The sequence below is a fragment of the Pseudochaenichthys georgianus genome, chromosome 21 (assembly GCF_902827115.2).
Source record: "Pseudochaenichthys georgianus chromosome 21, fPseGeo1.2, whole genome shotgun sequence".
NCBI classification, from domain to species: Eukaryota; Metazoa; Chordata; class Actinopteri; order Perciformes; family Channichthyidae; genus Pseudochaenichthys; species Pseudochaenichthys georgianus.
Window position 1 is genome coordinate 38,638,434 of NC_047523.1, and position 13,334 is coordinate 38,651,767.

Sequence of the window (13,334 nt, forward strand, 5' to 3'; positions counted from 1 at the left end):
CCATAAAACTAGATCATCTGTTTTGAGTAAAAAAGAATCCATGTTCGCGGAGTTGACGGAGTGTCTTGTTATTTCAAGGTGCTGCTTTTCATGAACCAAGACCGTGACGTTTCTGTATCTGCCATTCAGCTGTTTGGCTCTTCATGCACGTCGAACAAGCACTCACAGGAACCAGACCTCCGTTTATGTATGCGCAGTAAAACCTCCTGCTCTTTTTTCTCAAATCTTGAGAGCGGCCTCGACGAAGATGCATTTCCACGCTTAAAAAACCCCAAGAAAGGATGCTCTGAGAACAGCTGTGAGGCAGTGAGTGGCTGGCATAAATAGCATGGTTCTACCTACATGTGTATTGTTAAAGGTGGGTGGGTAAGTTTGAGAAACCGGCTCGAGATACACTTTGTTATATTCCATGGAATGCTCTTAACATCCCGATAGCAATGAATATCTGAAGTGCTTTGACAACAAATCCATAACAAAATGTCATCTGTAAAAAGCACGACCAATCATCTGAGCCGGCCCGGCTAAAGTCATGGCGCGTTTCCACTGCAGCGGGTAGCTCGCTTTACGTCCGAGCCGTGCGGGGCCCGTTTCTGGTTGTGTTTCCACTTGGCCTAGTTTTGGCCCGGGGCGACTTTTCACCTTTTTTTCTGGCCCGACTAAATCGTGGTTCTCGGGCCAGGAACAGCCGGGCTGAGTCGGGCTGAGTATGCTAAACTAGAGAGAGAGTCGCTGGCAAGGGGGCTACAACTACAACAAGATGAACATGTTTGACCGTGATTTAATTGTAATACACGTTTCAAAATGATGCCGAAGTAACAACATACTGTGAGTTTGGAAAATTGCACAGTATAAATCTATTCTAGTAGATCTCAACAATGGAATTATGATCAGTGGAAATGGCCATGACACGTGAATATGAACATGTGACATAAGAATGTAGCGTCGTGCTCCGTTGTCTTCCTCTCCCTGTGCCTGGTATGCGAGTGAAGCGGAGAGACTTTGAAGTGGCCTTCTCGAGCAGGGTTCACATGGTAATTAGGTCAGGGCACGCTGAGGGAAAACAAAGCTGTCCACATGCAGAGATGTTTGAAGGAGAGTGGAGATGCGCGTGGCTCCGCATTGAGAGGACTGCAGCCACGTCGGAGTGTCTCGATGTTATGCAGATATAACGGCAGGTTCTGGGGAAGTGACTGGCGGTGGCAGCCCGTCTTCACCATGCTCTTTATACACAAAGCCCTGCTGCCTCGTCACCTGACTGTGGTTGAGGTCCTGCCCGGGCGCCTCGTCTTATTTCAGATTAACCCATTCCTCAGCTATGTGGCGTCTTCTGCAGAAACACGCACATTTTGGCCGAGGCTTGCTTTTGTTTCTGAAACTTCTGTGACCAATTTAGCCGTCAGCTCAAAGTGCAGATCTAACCCAGACGACAATATGCCTTTGACTTTAGTTCAGTCTTTTTTTCTATAATATCTTTATTAAATTGTTCAATTACAACACAGAACAGAACAGCTCAGACAAGTAAGGTACGTACTGTAGATAAAACACTGCAGTTCAGTCTTTCTAACAATATGTTTATTGACTAACTTTTACAAACTCAGGAATGACGGAAGCATGATAAGCAAAACAAACAAAATAACAGCTCTGTTTCAAGACATACGTTGGAGCAGGGTGCCACCTTTGGGTGCCAGGCTGGAGTGAGATTTTGATATCATGGGTTTAATTACACATATGCGCACAAAATGACTGCTATCGTGTCAGCAGCGGGACCTTAGCATATATACAGGATATACAATATATACAAATACACAATATTGGACACAGACTCTAAAGGGCACACAGTTTTCATTCACTAATGAAAGTCAAACACATGTTTGTTTCCACTGTTTTATTGTGTGCCTGTGTGGTAAGCAATTAATTGACTTATCGTATAAATGAAAATGTACTCGATACATTTCCATTTACATGAGGATGTGACTAGCAGCTTGAAAGGATGTACTTCAATTATTATTATATATTATCATTATGTCAGTGGTCTGAAACGGTCATAACAACGGTGCCGACAATATTATCGTTTATCGCAATCATTTCCGGGAAAATGTATCCAACACAATTAATTATCGTGAGAGGCCTATACGTGAAACACACAACACACACACATCTACAGACCAGGGTTTCCGCTAGGATTTTTTCTCGCCGGTCAAATGTCCGGGCAGAATTTATTCTACCAGACAAATTTGAAACTTACCGTGTGTCATGTTTCAATAATAATAATAAGAGTTGTGTAGCAGAGTTTCCGTTAGCAGGTAATTACCGGACTATGAGCAGATATGCTTCAGTTTAAAACTCAGTTCACGGGCTCATTTTTATATTGTTTCAGTTTATAATCGTAACAGATCGAAAAATTCAGATTCATTTTCAATAAATGATTCCACAAACACAAACAACATAATTATTACATTAAAACAAACTACTTGTAGTAGATAACGTACATTATTCAAAAGTTTACATTACATTTGAATAATAACACGGGAGAAACGGATCCTCTCTTTTCCCCTCTCTCTCCTCCCTCCCTCTCTCCCTCCTGACAGCCCGTCAGTTTCTCATGCAGCTCCTGCAGCCCGCTAAACGAGGGCGGGGCTTCAGGTGATCATGCAGAGCTGCGTGTCTCGTCAGACTCAGCAGCTGATCTGATCTCTCTCTCGTCCGGTTACACTTCACTCGCGTTTATGTCCATATGGATCAGATCCAGCTCTCCTGATCGGGCCCTTTATAGAGAGCACCGATCAAACTATTAAGAGTGAAATATCGGCCGATAATGACCGGCGGCCGATCGATCGGGAGCCTCCCTAATTATTTACCAGACATTTTGACCGGCAGGTTTGAATTTACCGGTTTTTTATAATGTTACCAGCTAAAACTCGGTAATTAACCGGCTAACGGAAACCCTGCTACAGACTTACTACTCCAAACTGCCAAACATATTAATTACACACTCTCACCTCTCATACTCTGCTCTATGTTTGGCCTAGTAGAACAATAAGCAGCAGACTTTTACTTTGTATAATTTCTACTGGATCTCAGATCTGAGCATGCGCAATACGGGGTCGGATGACCAACCGGCTCCCACCGCTCGCTGTCTGTTACGTTGTTGAGAGTGGTGGGGGCGATCCACAGCTCGAGCAGCTGTCAACTCAACATCGTAATAACCAACCAAAAACGATCCCCGGTTCATCTTGTTGTTGGCGTGAGAATAGTTTGGGGCAAGCGTGAGAGCGTGAATAGTGAAGCGCGTGTCGCACGCCAGAATGCGTGAGAGTTGGCCACCCTGCCTTGGAGGTTACCAGGAGAATCCTTTTATGATTGTCGTTTCTTATGCTTCACAGTTTCAAGGAAGTTCCTTTTACAATAATACCTTTCAGAGCCAAAACGTTGATGTATTATTTTGCTGATTTAATCATTTAATGCATGTAATGGAGTAGAATTGATTGGTGTCAGGTGATCGGGATCCACGGCTGGGCGGAGCGGCTTGATCGGGCTGCGATGGCCTCAGCGGGTTAAAGGAGTCCTGCTGATTATGCTCTGGGTTCTAGTTTGGTTGTGAAGCCACACGTTTTTTTTGACCGCTGCTTTGCAGAGAAGATACGATTTGTTTATTTAAACGACGAAAACTGTTTCAACCTCGTCTGGTAAGATACCTTCATGTGTGTTTAAAGAAGATAACGAACAGTGAAGAAATGGAAACGATAACATGGAAATAAATGTACCAAAAGCAAGCATATCTCTGAGTGATGTGTGAGCGCGTCGGCCAGGCGCTAAGAAAGTGGAGAGAAGGCTCTTTTGATACCAAACAGTAAATCAAGCCCAAGCACATTTAACTAAGACCCACATATGTTATAGAACTTGTCAGATTTGTCAACACTTGTCAAATATTCCAGGGGAACCAACTCAAATATAATTTTGCGCTGAGAGATTGGACCTCCTCTTTGGTCCATTGTAGTCACATATTTGTCCTAGCAGCGAAAGCAAGGACATAATATCATATTTTACCCCCAACACTAGTTCGTGTTTTGATTGGAAGACCTCAAATCAAAGACGGCAGGTTTCAGCTAATAGTTCTGCCAGTTTGCACACTGGAGAAACGGAATGCTTCATGACCAGAGGCACTGGGTCAGGTACTCGTTCAGTCATGTATTCAGGCGAGTGGGAGAATGTGCGTGAGCAGAGTTGGTGCAGTCTGCGATGCAAATGAATAATTTCACGACGTCTGTCTGGGTCGCTTCAGCCTCCCCAAGAAGTCATTGTTTCTGAGTGTGTGTATGTGTGGGTGGTATGTGTGGTTCTGGTTGTAACCTGGCCTCTGTCTGCCTCAACACACAACCTCGTCATGTGTGAAATGCGATACGGCTGCAGCGTCTCTGCACTCTGTCTGCTGCTGCGCTAATTAATGCTCGACGCGACCCAACGATCTCAATTTGTCCCGGGAACGTTATCAACACTGTTCACCCTCCCCTTCCCCGTGTTGTTATTACTGTACCTCCAAAAGGGCGAGTGGAGATTAGGGCCAAGCTGTCTGTCGAGCTTGGTTCAACATGAAACTCAAACATGTACATTTCTAAGGGTTTGTTATTGAGGGCTTTTGGAAACTTAAATAAGAGGATTTGCTGCATTTACTGTTTTATTATATGCTTAACATTGTAATATGTTAGTTGTTGGACTGTCACACAGAACAAGCCATTGGAAAAGGTTACCGCGGTCTCTGGAAACTTGTGATGGATATATTCCCACGATTGTACAGGCTGAAGTAATTTGTTGAATTGTGTTCTTCCATTGTTCCAATGTCCCCATATGTCTGAGATTTTCTTTATGACTTCACTTCGTCGCCAAGTACTAGCGATATTTTAGCTTCGCACATGTTCGATAAATCATCATTGATATTTATTCTCTCCTTTACTTATTTGCATTGCATTTGATGTTGAGGTAATACAGAAGTAAAAGAAAGTAATCAGGTTACATTACTTTTGTATTATACGTGGATTGGTTTCTGATTACTTTTTTCTAAAACTATAATTGTAGAGATTACATGTTTAAAGTAGCCCTCTCAACCCTGCCTGTGCTATGGATAGCGACGAGTGTATTCTACATGATCACCATATTGCAGCCATATTGGAACACAACTAATTACACACGAGGCTAATCAGTAATGGCTTGTTGTGAACGGCTGTTAATTAGCTCTTTATCAAATCGACTTTCTTTGTGGTTTAATTATAGCTTTGAAACGTGCATGCCCAGTTGATCATGCATGCAGTGATTGGGTCCATTCCCCTGTACAAATGAATGCATTCAAAACATGGGAAAGTTTAAAAAAAAGACATACTAAATTAATACATCTGAACAGAATTGAGTAGAAAACGTGAAACCTTAACTTAAATTAATACAATTTTATCAGTAAGTTTGTTTCTTGCCTTAATTTAAGTATTTTCTCTAAACTGTATATCCATCTTTCTTTCTGTATATGTTTCTATTGTATTCTTTGTATGTACCTATGCTAATGTTATCATGCACCCTGATGTTGTCAAGGTTTTGTGTGTATATAAAGTTTGATGTACATATATATATTTTCTTGAAAACGAATCTAAAAGATATATATATATATAAATACATATATCAGGGGTAGGCTAGTCACTCAGAATAGAATAAAAATAAGATCATCCAGGTTTAGTTACTCTCAATGCAACGCTCCAAATGGTTTCATTTATGATTGGAGTTTGGGCTAATATTACCCAGCATACATCTGGCTGCCATAACAATAGAATACAACACATGGCTTTGGTCCAGAGTTTATCCAAATGTGTTTACTGTTTGAGTTTCATCGAACACAACAGAGTAACACTGAAATGCCCAGTGGACTTGTATTGCCAGGTAACCCCCGGAGTCCCAGACAGCAACCTGCAGGAGAAAAAGCTTTTCCCAGAAGCCTCTCTGTCTCTCCCAGCTCCTCCAGGCTGTGATTCTTCTCTCAAACATTGCCTGCTTCTTCTCCGGACGGACGCATTTTTGTTGCGACACTCTTCCAGCTCTTCGGGGGTGTCCAAGCGCACTTCCTCCCCATTGCGCTTTCAAATCTTTTCCTTACTATCCCCACTTCTTACTAACCCCCCTCCCCGCTTCCCCCGGCCCCCCTCCCCTCTACCCGGTGGTTTCGTCCGACTCTTGCGGAGAGAGAGAGAGCGCAGTTGTCGGCTGCAGGTCGCCGGAGAGGGACGCACCACAGCGGCTGAGGACGCAGCACTAGAACCCGATTCGGTTCCGTTTCTATTGTTTCTCTGTGTATCTCTGCTGCCTGGCATTTGTCATCAACTTGGGGGATTACAATCATCTTCCAAGGTAAGAGGAAAACCACTTTTTCCCCTTTCTTTTCTTTGGGAACATAACTGAAATGACTGGTAGAAAAGCACTTTGTTAGGGGTGTTGTTGTCTGCTTGTATCGAGCTTTAGATTTACAGGCGGGATTAAATTTGGATTAAAAAAAATGAGCACAATAGCATGCTTAAACTGGAGTAACCTGCTTAGAAAAATAAATATATATCCCTCCATCAAATAATGGATTGGCTAAGCTGTGCTCGCTCCGTCTTTCTCTGGACCATGTCTCTGTCAGAGCCAGGTCTAAGCAATGTGGCGGGTTCTCTGTATTCTAAGCCTTTAACACTTTGTGCCCACTTTAACAGTTTGACGCGAGGGGTTTTGTCCGTTGATAGCATGTGTTATTCAGAGCAGTAAGCGGTTCCTTTATGCCAAGCCAGTTTTACTTTCCACTCACGTTTCATCCCAGGATCAGAGGAGCGTTTGTGGGCTGCAGGATCAGCCTGTGCAGCCACATTAGACTGTCTCAAAGTTACTTTGTGCTGCACTGCATACCGATCCAGACCAAGGCATGCAACTTCAAAAATAATCTCACGGGGAGATTTAATTGACATTCTCTCTGGAAAATGTATTGTCGAAGTGCTGTGCGTCTCGCGTGCATTGTTTCCCTCAAATTGGCTTTTTTCCGCGTAGCAAGTAGCAACCTATTTCTTAAGACTGCCCATAATGACCTCATTGCTTATCAATTCAATTAGCACATTGGCTTTTACGCGCGGAATGTGCACCCTTTACGCACATCCAGAGGGGGGTTTCAATTAATGTATTCTTTCCAAATGCCAGCCAACTGTTCGTGGGACTAATTCTGCATGAAACACTTCAATGCACTTCGGAAAGTCATTATTCATGAGCCTGTCACATGGATGAATTGCTTTTCCATGTCTCCCCGAAACACAGCCGATACAGATATGTTGTATTGGGATGCTGAGGGAAATCGGGTTAGCTACCCAGAGCTGGGGATGTCACACAAAGACACACAGTGTTATGAAATGAGACGTTTCCCTCTTGCGTGTGTTAAATTCGGATTATTCTGAAGTGCATTGTTGGGTTGATGTTGCGGACCGACAGAGGGCAGTGTTGGAGCAGCTCTGATAGCTGTGAGAAGAACACCTTGCCAGGTGAACTTCTCTGCATATCTGCTGTATCTCCACAGCAAGAGGTATGTGTCTGTGTCCTGGAGCAAAGGTTGCAGCACTCGTCAAGCTATCATGTATTTAAACTTATGGGGACATTGCTTTAATGGAGTTTTGCTTGCGTTGCTTTCCTTTTTTCTGTTGCGTGATTAAATGTCTCGCACTCTTTGAACAACAGGGAACAGCGAAGAGACCATGTAGTCCAGCTGGAAAGCCTAACTATCACATTACTCAAAACACATCTTCTCTTAAAAAGCTTTATTTCTCGCACCGCAGTAACCAGCACCACCACCGGGGCTTTTTTAAGAGCTTCAATTGTTTTTAATGTAGTACATTTGATTGAGCCTCAGTGGTTCAGTGTCTCCAACAGCACGAAGAGCCCGGTATTATTCATCAACACTCAAATGGCTCTCGGATGCAATGAGAACGGCTGCTTTGGGTTTGATGACATAATGCATTTTCTGTGGAGCTCTACTTTTTGTGTGGAACCACGCGGTTTCTTTTGTCGTGGGCAGAACATATTTATATCGCAGTCCCAACATAATTCCATGACTCTAATTAGTGATCCAATATTCATATTAATATCTCGCTCCGGTATTATACCTCCAGTAGTAATTCATCACAAGCACAGCACACAGTCTTTTATTCTCCCCGTCTGGAATTCAAATGCCCTTTTTTATTTTGCTCATTCATCGAATATCTCATTCATATTTGGATTGATATTCATGTATTCCCACATGTGTCAGCGGGCCCACGCGCTTGTCTTACGGATGATTAACACTTTTGTTACTTCGAGAGCTGTTTCAGTATCCTGGGTCAGTCTTTTCAAATGGAAATCAGGGTTTCTTCTTTGATGAACTTATGAGGGCTCTTGACAGGTCCTGGAGAGGGGGGGGGGGAAAGAGATCTGAAACAAACCTGTATTGACGCACCCCCCCCCCCCCCCCCAGACCCCTCTTAAAACACCTCGATGTGCACTTTCCCTCGGCCTCTCCTCAGTGTCCTTGTAGTTACAATATGTGAAAGTGTTTTTGATTATACATGGAGATCTATCCGTGGGATCTGATGTCGGCATTAATAATTCATTTTCATTAACTAATATGATGTGGAGTAGAGGAGCCGGCAGCTTCTTCATCAACATTTTAATGATACATATTTAAACTGTGCCGTGTGGATTATTTCTGTTGGCGGGTATTATTCAAGAGGGGACAAACGGATATGAAAGTTTAATGTCTGGAGAACTTGATCTCTCCGCTCGTCCATCCGATATTACCTGTCCGAGAAAAAGGAAACAAAGCCATGTTCAATATAGTGTGTGTGTGTGTGTGTGTGTGTGTGTGTGTGTGTGTGTGTGTGTGGTGTGGTGTGTGTGTGTGTGTGTGTGTGTGTGTGTGTGTGTTACCCTTCACAGGTCCATACACCTAGAAAATCAGTTTTAAAGAAACCTATTCTTTCCATATCCCAGCAAACTTGTTGGACTAATTCTCCATTTCCACCCCAAACCTAGCCAACAGAAATGTTTTTTTTGGGTTCTGAAGATAGATGAGTGTCGAGGAGAAAGCTAACCTGAGCTGGGGATGTCGCACAAATAAATAGAGTGTTAAAAAATGGGACAATGACCTTCTTGCATGTGTTGAAGTACATTATTCTGAAGTGCATCCGACACCTTTCTAAGAGAACGGAAACAAAGACATGTCAAATATAGTCTGACCTCCACCTGTGTGTCCACCTCGGCCTGGAGAACTGTGTGTGTGTGTGTGTGTCCTAGCATTACTATCCTTGTGGGGACCTACATATGTTTACACAGTCACGTGTGGGGACTGGCCTCCCTTATGGGGACAAAATGGAGGTCCCCATGAGGGGGATCATTAATTTTAGGGTGAAGACTTGGTTAGGGTTAGGCATGTGTTGGTTAAGGTTAGGATAAGTCTCCAGGAAATGCATGGAAGTCAATGTAATGTCCCCTGAAGTGAGGTATACGTGTGTGTGTGTGTGTGTGTGTGTGTGTGTGTGTGTGTGTGTGTGTGGTGTGTGTGTGTGTGTGTGTGATAACGGATATGATTCAGTCTGGATTGAGGTCGTATATGTATTCGGTTAGTTGAAAGCAATAATATGAAGTTCAAATAGCTTCATGCCATGCCTTCCATTAACCTAATACAGTAATCTGTTGACATAATCTGTTGACATAAAGTCAGCGTCTCAGTTTCTTCAGTGGACCCTTCACATGTCTTCAGGTCCATAAAACTAGATCATCTGTTTTGAGTAAAAAAGAATCCATGTTCGCGGAGTTGACGGAGTGTCTTGTTATTTCAAGGTGCTGCTTTTCATGAACCAAGACCGTGACGTTTCTGTATCTGCCATTCAGCTGTTTGGCTCTTCATGCACGTCGAACAAGCACTCACAGGAACCAGACCTCCGTTTATGTATGCGCAGTAAAACCTCCTGCTCTTTTTTCTCAAATCTTGAGAGCGGCCTCGACGAAGATGCATTTCCACGCTTAAAAAACCCCAAGAAAGGATGCTCTGAGAACAGCTGTGAGGCAGTGAGTGGCTGGCATAAATAGCATGGTTCTACCTACATGTGTATTGTTAAAGGTGGGTGGGTAAGTTTGAGAAACCGGCTCGAGATACACTTTGTTATATTCCATGGAATGCTCTTAACATCCCGATAGCAATGAATATCTGAAGTGCTTTGACAACAAATCCATAACAAAATGTCATCTGTAAAAAGCACGACCAATCATCTGAGCCGGCCCGGCTAAAGTCATGGCGCGTTTCCACTGCAGCGGGTAGCTCGCTTTACGTCCGAGCCGTGCGGGGCCCGTTTCTGGTTGTGTTTCCACTTGGCCTAGTTTTGGCCCGGGGCGACTTTTCACCTTTTTTTCTGGCCCGACTAAATCGTGGTTCTCGGGCCAGGAACAGCCGGGCTGAGTCGGGCTGAGTATGCTAAACTAGAGAGAGAGTCGCTGGCAAGGGGGCTACAACTACAACAAGATGAACATGTTTGACCGTGATTTAATTGTAATACACGTTTCAAAATGATGCCGAAGTAACAACATACTGTGAGTTTGGAAAATTGCACAGTATAAATCTATTCTAGTAGATCTCAACAATGGAATTATGATCAGTGGAAATGGCCATGACACGTGAATATGAACATGTGACATAAGAATGTAGCGTCGTGCTCCGTTGTCTTCCTCTCCCTGTGCCTGGTATGCGAGTGAAGCGGAGAGACTTTGAAGTGGCCTTCTCGAGCAGGGTTCACATGGTAATTAGGTCAGGGCACGCTGAGGGAAAACAAAGCTGTCCACATGCAGAGATGTTTGAAGGAGAGTGGAGATGCGCGTGGCTCCGCATTGAGAGGACTGCAGCCACGTCGGAGTGTCTCGATGTTATGCAGATATAACGGCAGGTTCTGGGGAAGTGACTGGCGGTGGCAGCCCGTCTTCACCATGCTCTTTATACACAAAGCCCTGCTGCCTCGTCACCTGACTGTGGTTGAGGTCCTGCCCGGGCGCCTCGTCTTATTTCAGATTAACCCATTCCTCAGCTATGTGGCGTCTTCTGCAGAAACACGCACATTTTGGCCGAGGCTTGCTTTTGTTTCTGAAACTTCTGTGACCAATTTAGCCGTCAGCTCAAAGTGCAGATCTAACCCAGACGACAATATGCCTTTGACTTTAGTTCAGTCTTTTTTTCTATAATATCTTTATTAAATTGTTCAATTACAACACAGAACAGAACAGCTCAGACAAGTAAGGTACGTACTGTAGATAAAAACACTGCAGTTCAGTCTTTCTAACAATATGTTTATTGACTAACTTTTACAAACTCAGGAATGACGGAAGCATGATAAGCAAAACAAACAAAATAACAGCTCTGTTTCAAGACATACGTTGGAGCAGGGTGCCACCTTTGGGTGCCAGGCTGGAGTGAGATTTTGATATCATGGGTTTAATTACACATATGCGCACAAAATGACTGCTATCGTGTCAGCAGCGGGACCTTAGCATATATACAGGATATACAATATATACAAATACACAATATTGGACACAGACTCTAAAGGGCACACAGTTTCATTCACTAATGAAAGTCAAACACATGTTTGTTTCCACTGTTTTATTGTGTGCCTGTGTGGTAAGCAATTAATTGACTTATCGTATAAATGAAAATGTACTCGATACATTTCCATTTACATGAGGATGTGACTAGCAGCTTGAAAGGATGTACTTCAATTATTATTATATATTATCATTATGTCAGTGGTCTGAAACGGTCATACAACGGTGCCGACAATATTATCGTTTATCGCAATCATTTCCGGGAAAATGTATCCAACACAATTAATTATCGTGAGAGGCCTATACGTGAAACACACACACACACACACATCTACAGACCAGGGTTTCCGCTAGGATTTTTTCTCGCCGGTCAAATGTCCGGGCAGAATTTATTCTACCAGACAAATTTGAAACTTACCGTGTGTCATGTTTCAATAATAATAATAAGAGTTGTGTAGCAGAGTTTCCGTTAGCAGGTAATTACCGGACTATGAGCAGATATGCTTCAGTTTAAAACTCAGTTCACGGGCTCATTTTTATATTGTTTCAGTTTATAATCGTAACAGATCGAAAAATTCAGATTCATTTTTCAATAAATGATTCCACAAACAACAAACAACATAATTATTACATTAAAACAAACTACTTGTAGTAGATAACGTACATTATTCAAAAGTTTACATTACATTTGAATAATAACACGGGAGAAACGGATCCTCTCTTTTCCCCTCTCTCTCTCTCCCTCCCTCTCTCTCCTGACAGCCCGTCAGTTTCTCATGCAGCTCCTGCAGCCCGCTAAACAGAGGGCGGGGCTTCAGGTGATCATGCAGAGCTGCGTGTCTCGGTCAGACTCAGCAGCTGATCTGATCTCTCTCTCGTCCGGTTACACTTCACTCGCGTTTATGTCCATATGGATCAGATCCAGCTCTCCTGATCGGCCTTTATAGAGAGCACCGATCAAACTATTAAGAGTGAATATCGGCCGATAATGACCGGCGGCCGATCGATCGGAGCCTCCCTAATTATTACCAGACATTTTGACCGGCAGGTTTTGAATTTACCGGTTTTTTATAAATGTTACCAGCTAAAAACCGGTAATTACCGGCTAACGGAAACCCTGCTACAGACTTACTCCAAACTGCCAAACATATTTAATTAACACACTCTCACTCTCATACTCTGACTCTATGTTTGGCCTAGTAGAACAATAAGCAGCAGACTTTTACTTTTGTATAATTTCTACTGGATCTCAGATCTGAGCATGCGCAATACGGGTCGGATTGACCAACCGGCTCCCACCGCTCTGCTGTCTGTTAACGTTGTTGAGAGTGGTGGGGGCGGATCCACAGCTCGAGCAGCTGTCAACTCAACATCGTAAATAACCAACCAAAAACGATCCCCGGTTCATCTTGTTGTTGGCGTGAGAATAGTTTGGGCAGCGTGAGAGCGTGAGAGTGAAAGCGCGTGTCGCACGCCAGATGCGTGAGAGTTGGCCACCCTGCCTTGGAGGTTACAGGAGAATCCATTTTATGATTGTCGTTTCTTATGCTCACAGTTTCAGGAAGTTCCTTTTACAATAATACCTTTCAGAGCCAAAACGTTGATGTATTATTTTGCTGATTTAATCATTTAATGCATGTAATGGAGTAGAATTGATTGGTGTCAGGTGATCGGGATCCACGGCTGGGCGGAGCGGCTGATCGGTGCTGCGATGGCCTCAG

At 43.4% G+C, this 13,334-nt stretch overlaps 1 protein-coding gene across 2 annotated transcripts in view; it reads left to right on the plus strand.

Moving 5' to 3' along the window:
- sema5ba (sema domain, seven thrombospondin repeats (type 1 and type 1-like), transmembrane domain (TM) and short cytoplasmic domain, (semaphorin) 5Ba) overlaps positions 1-13,334 on the plus strand; it is a 281,741-nt gene that overhangs the window by 3,532 nt on the left and 264,875 nt on the right. The window contains exon 1 of one of the 2 annotated variants that reach the window (XM_034110161.2): positions 6,244-6,384. The exons of the other annotated variant lie outside the window; for it this stretch is intronic. The gene's annotated coding sequence lies outside the window, so the exon portion shown is untranslated. Of the gene's footprint in view, positions 1-6,243; positions 6,385-13,334 lie in introns of those variants that run through there. 2 annotated transcript variants of the gene reach the window in all.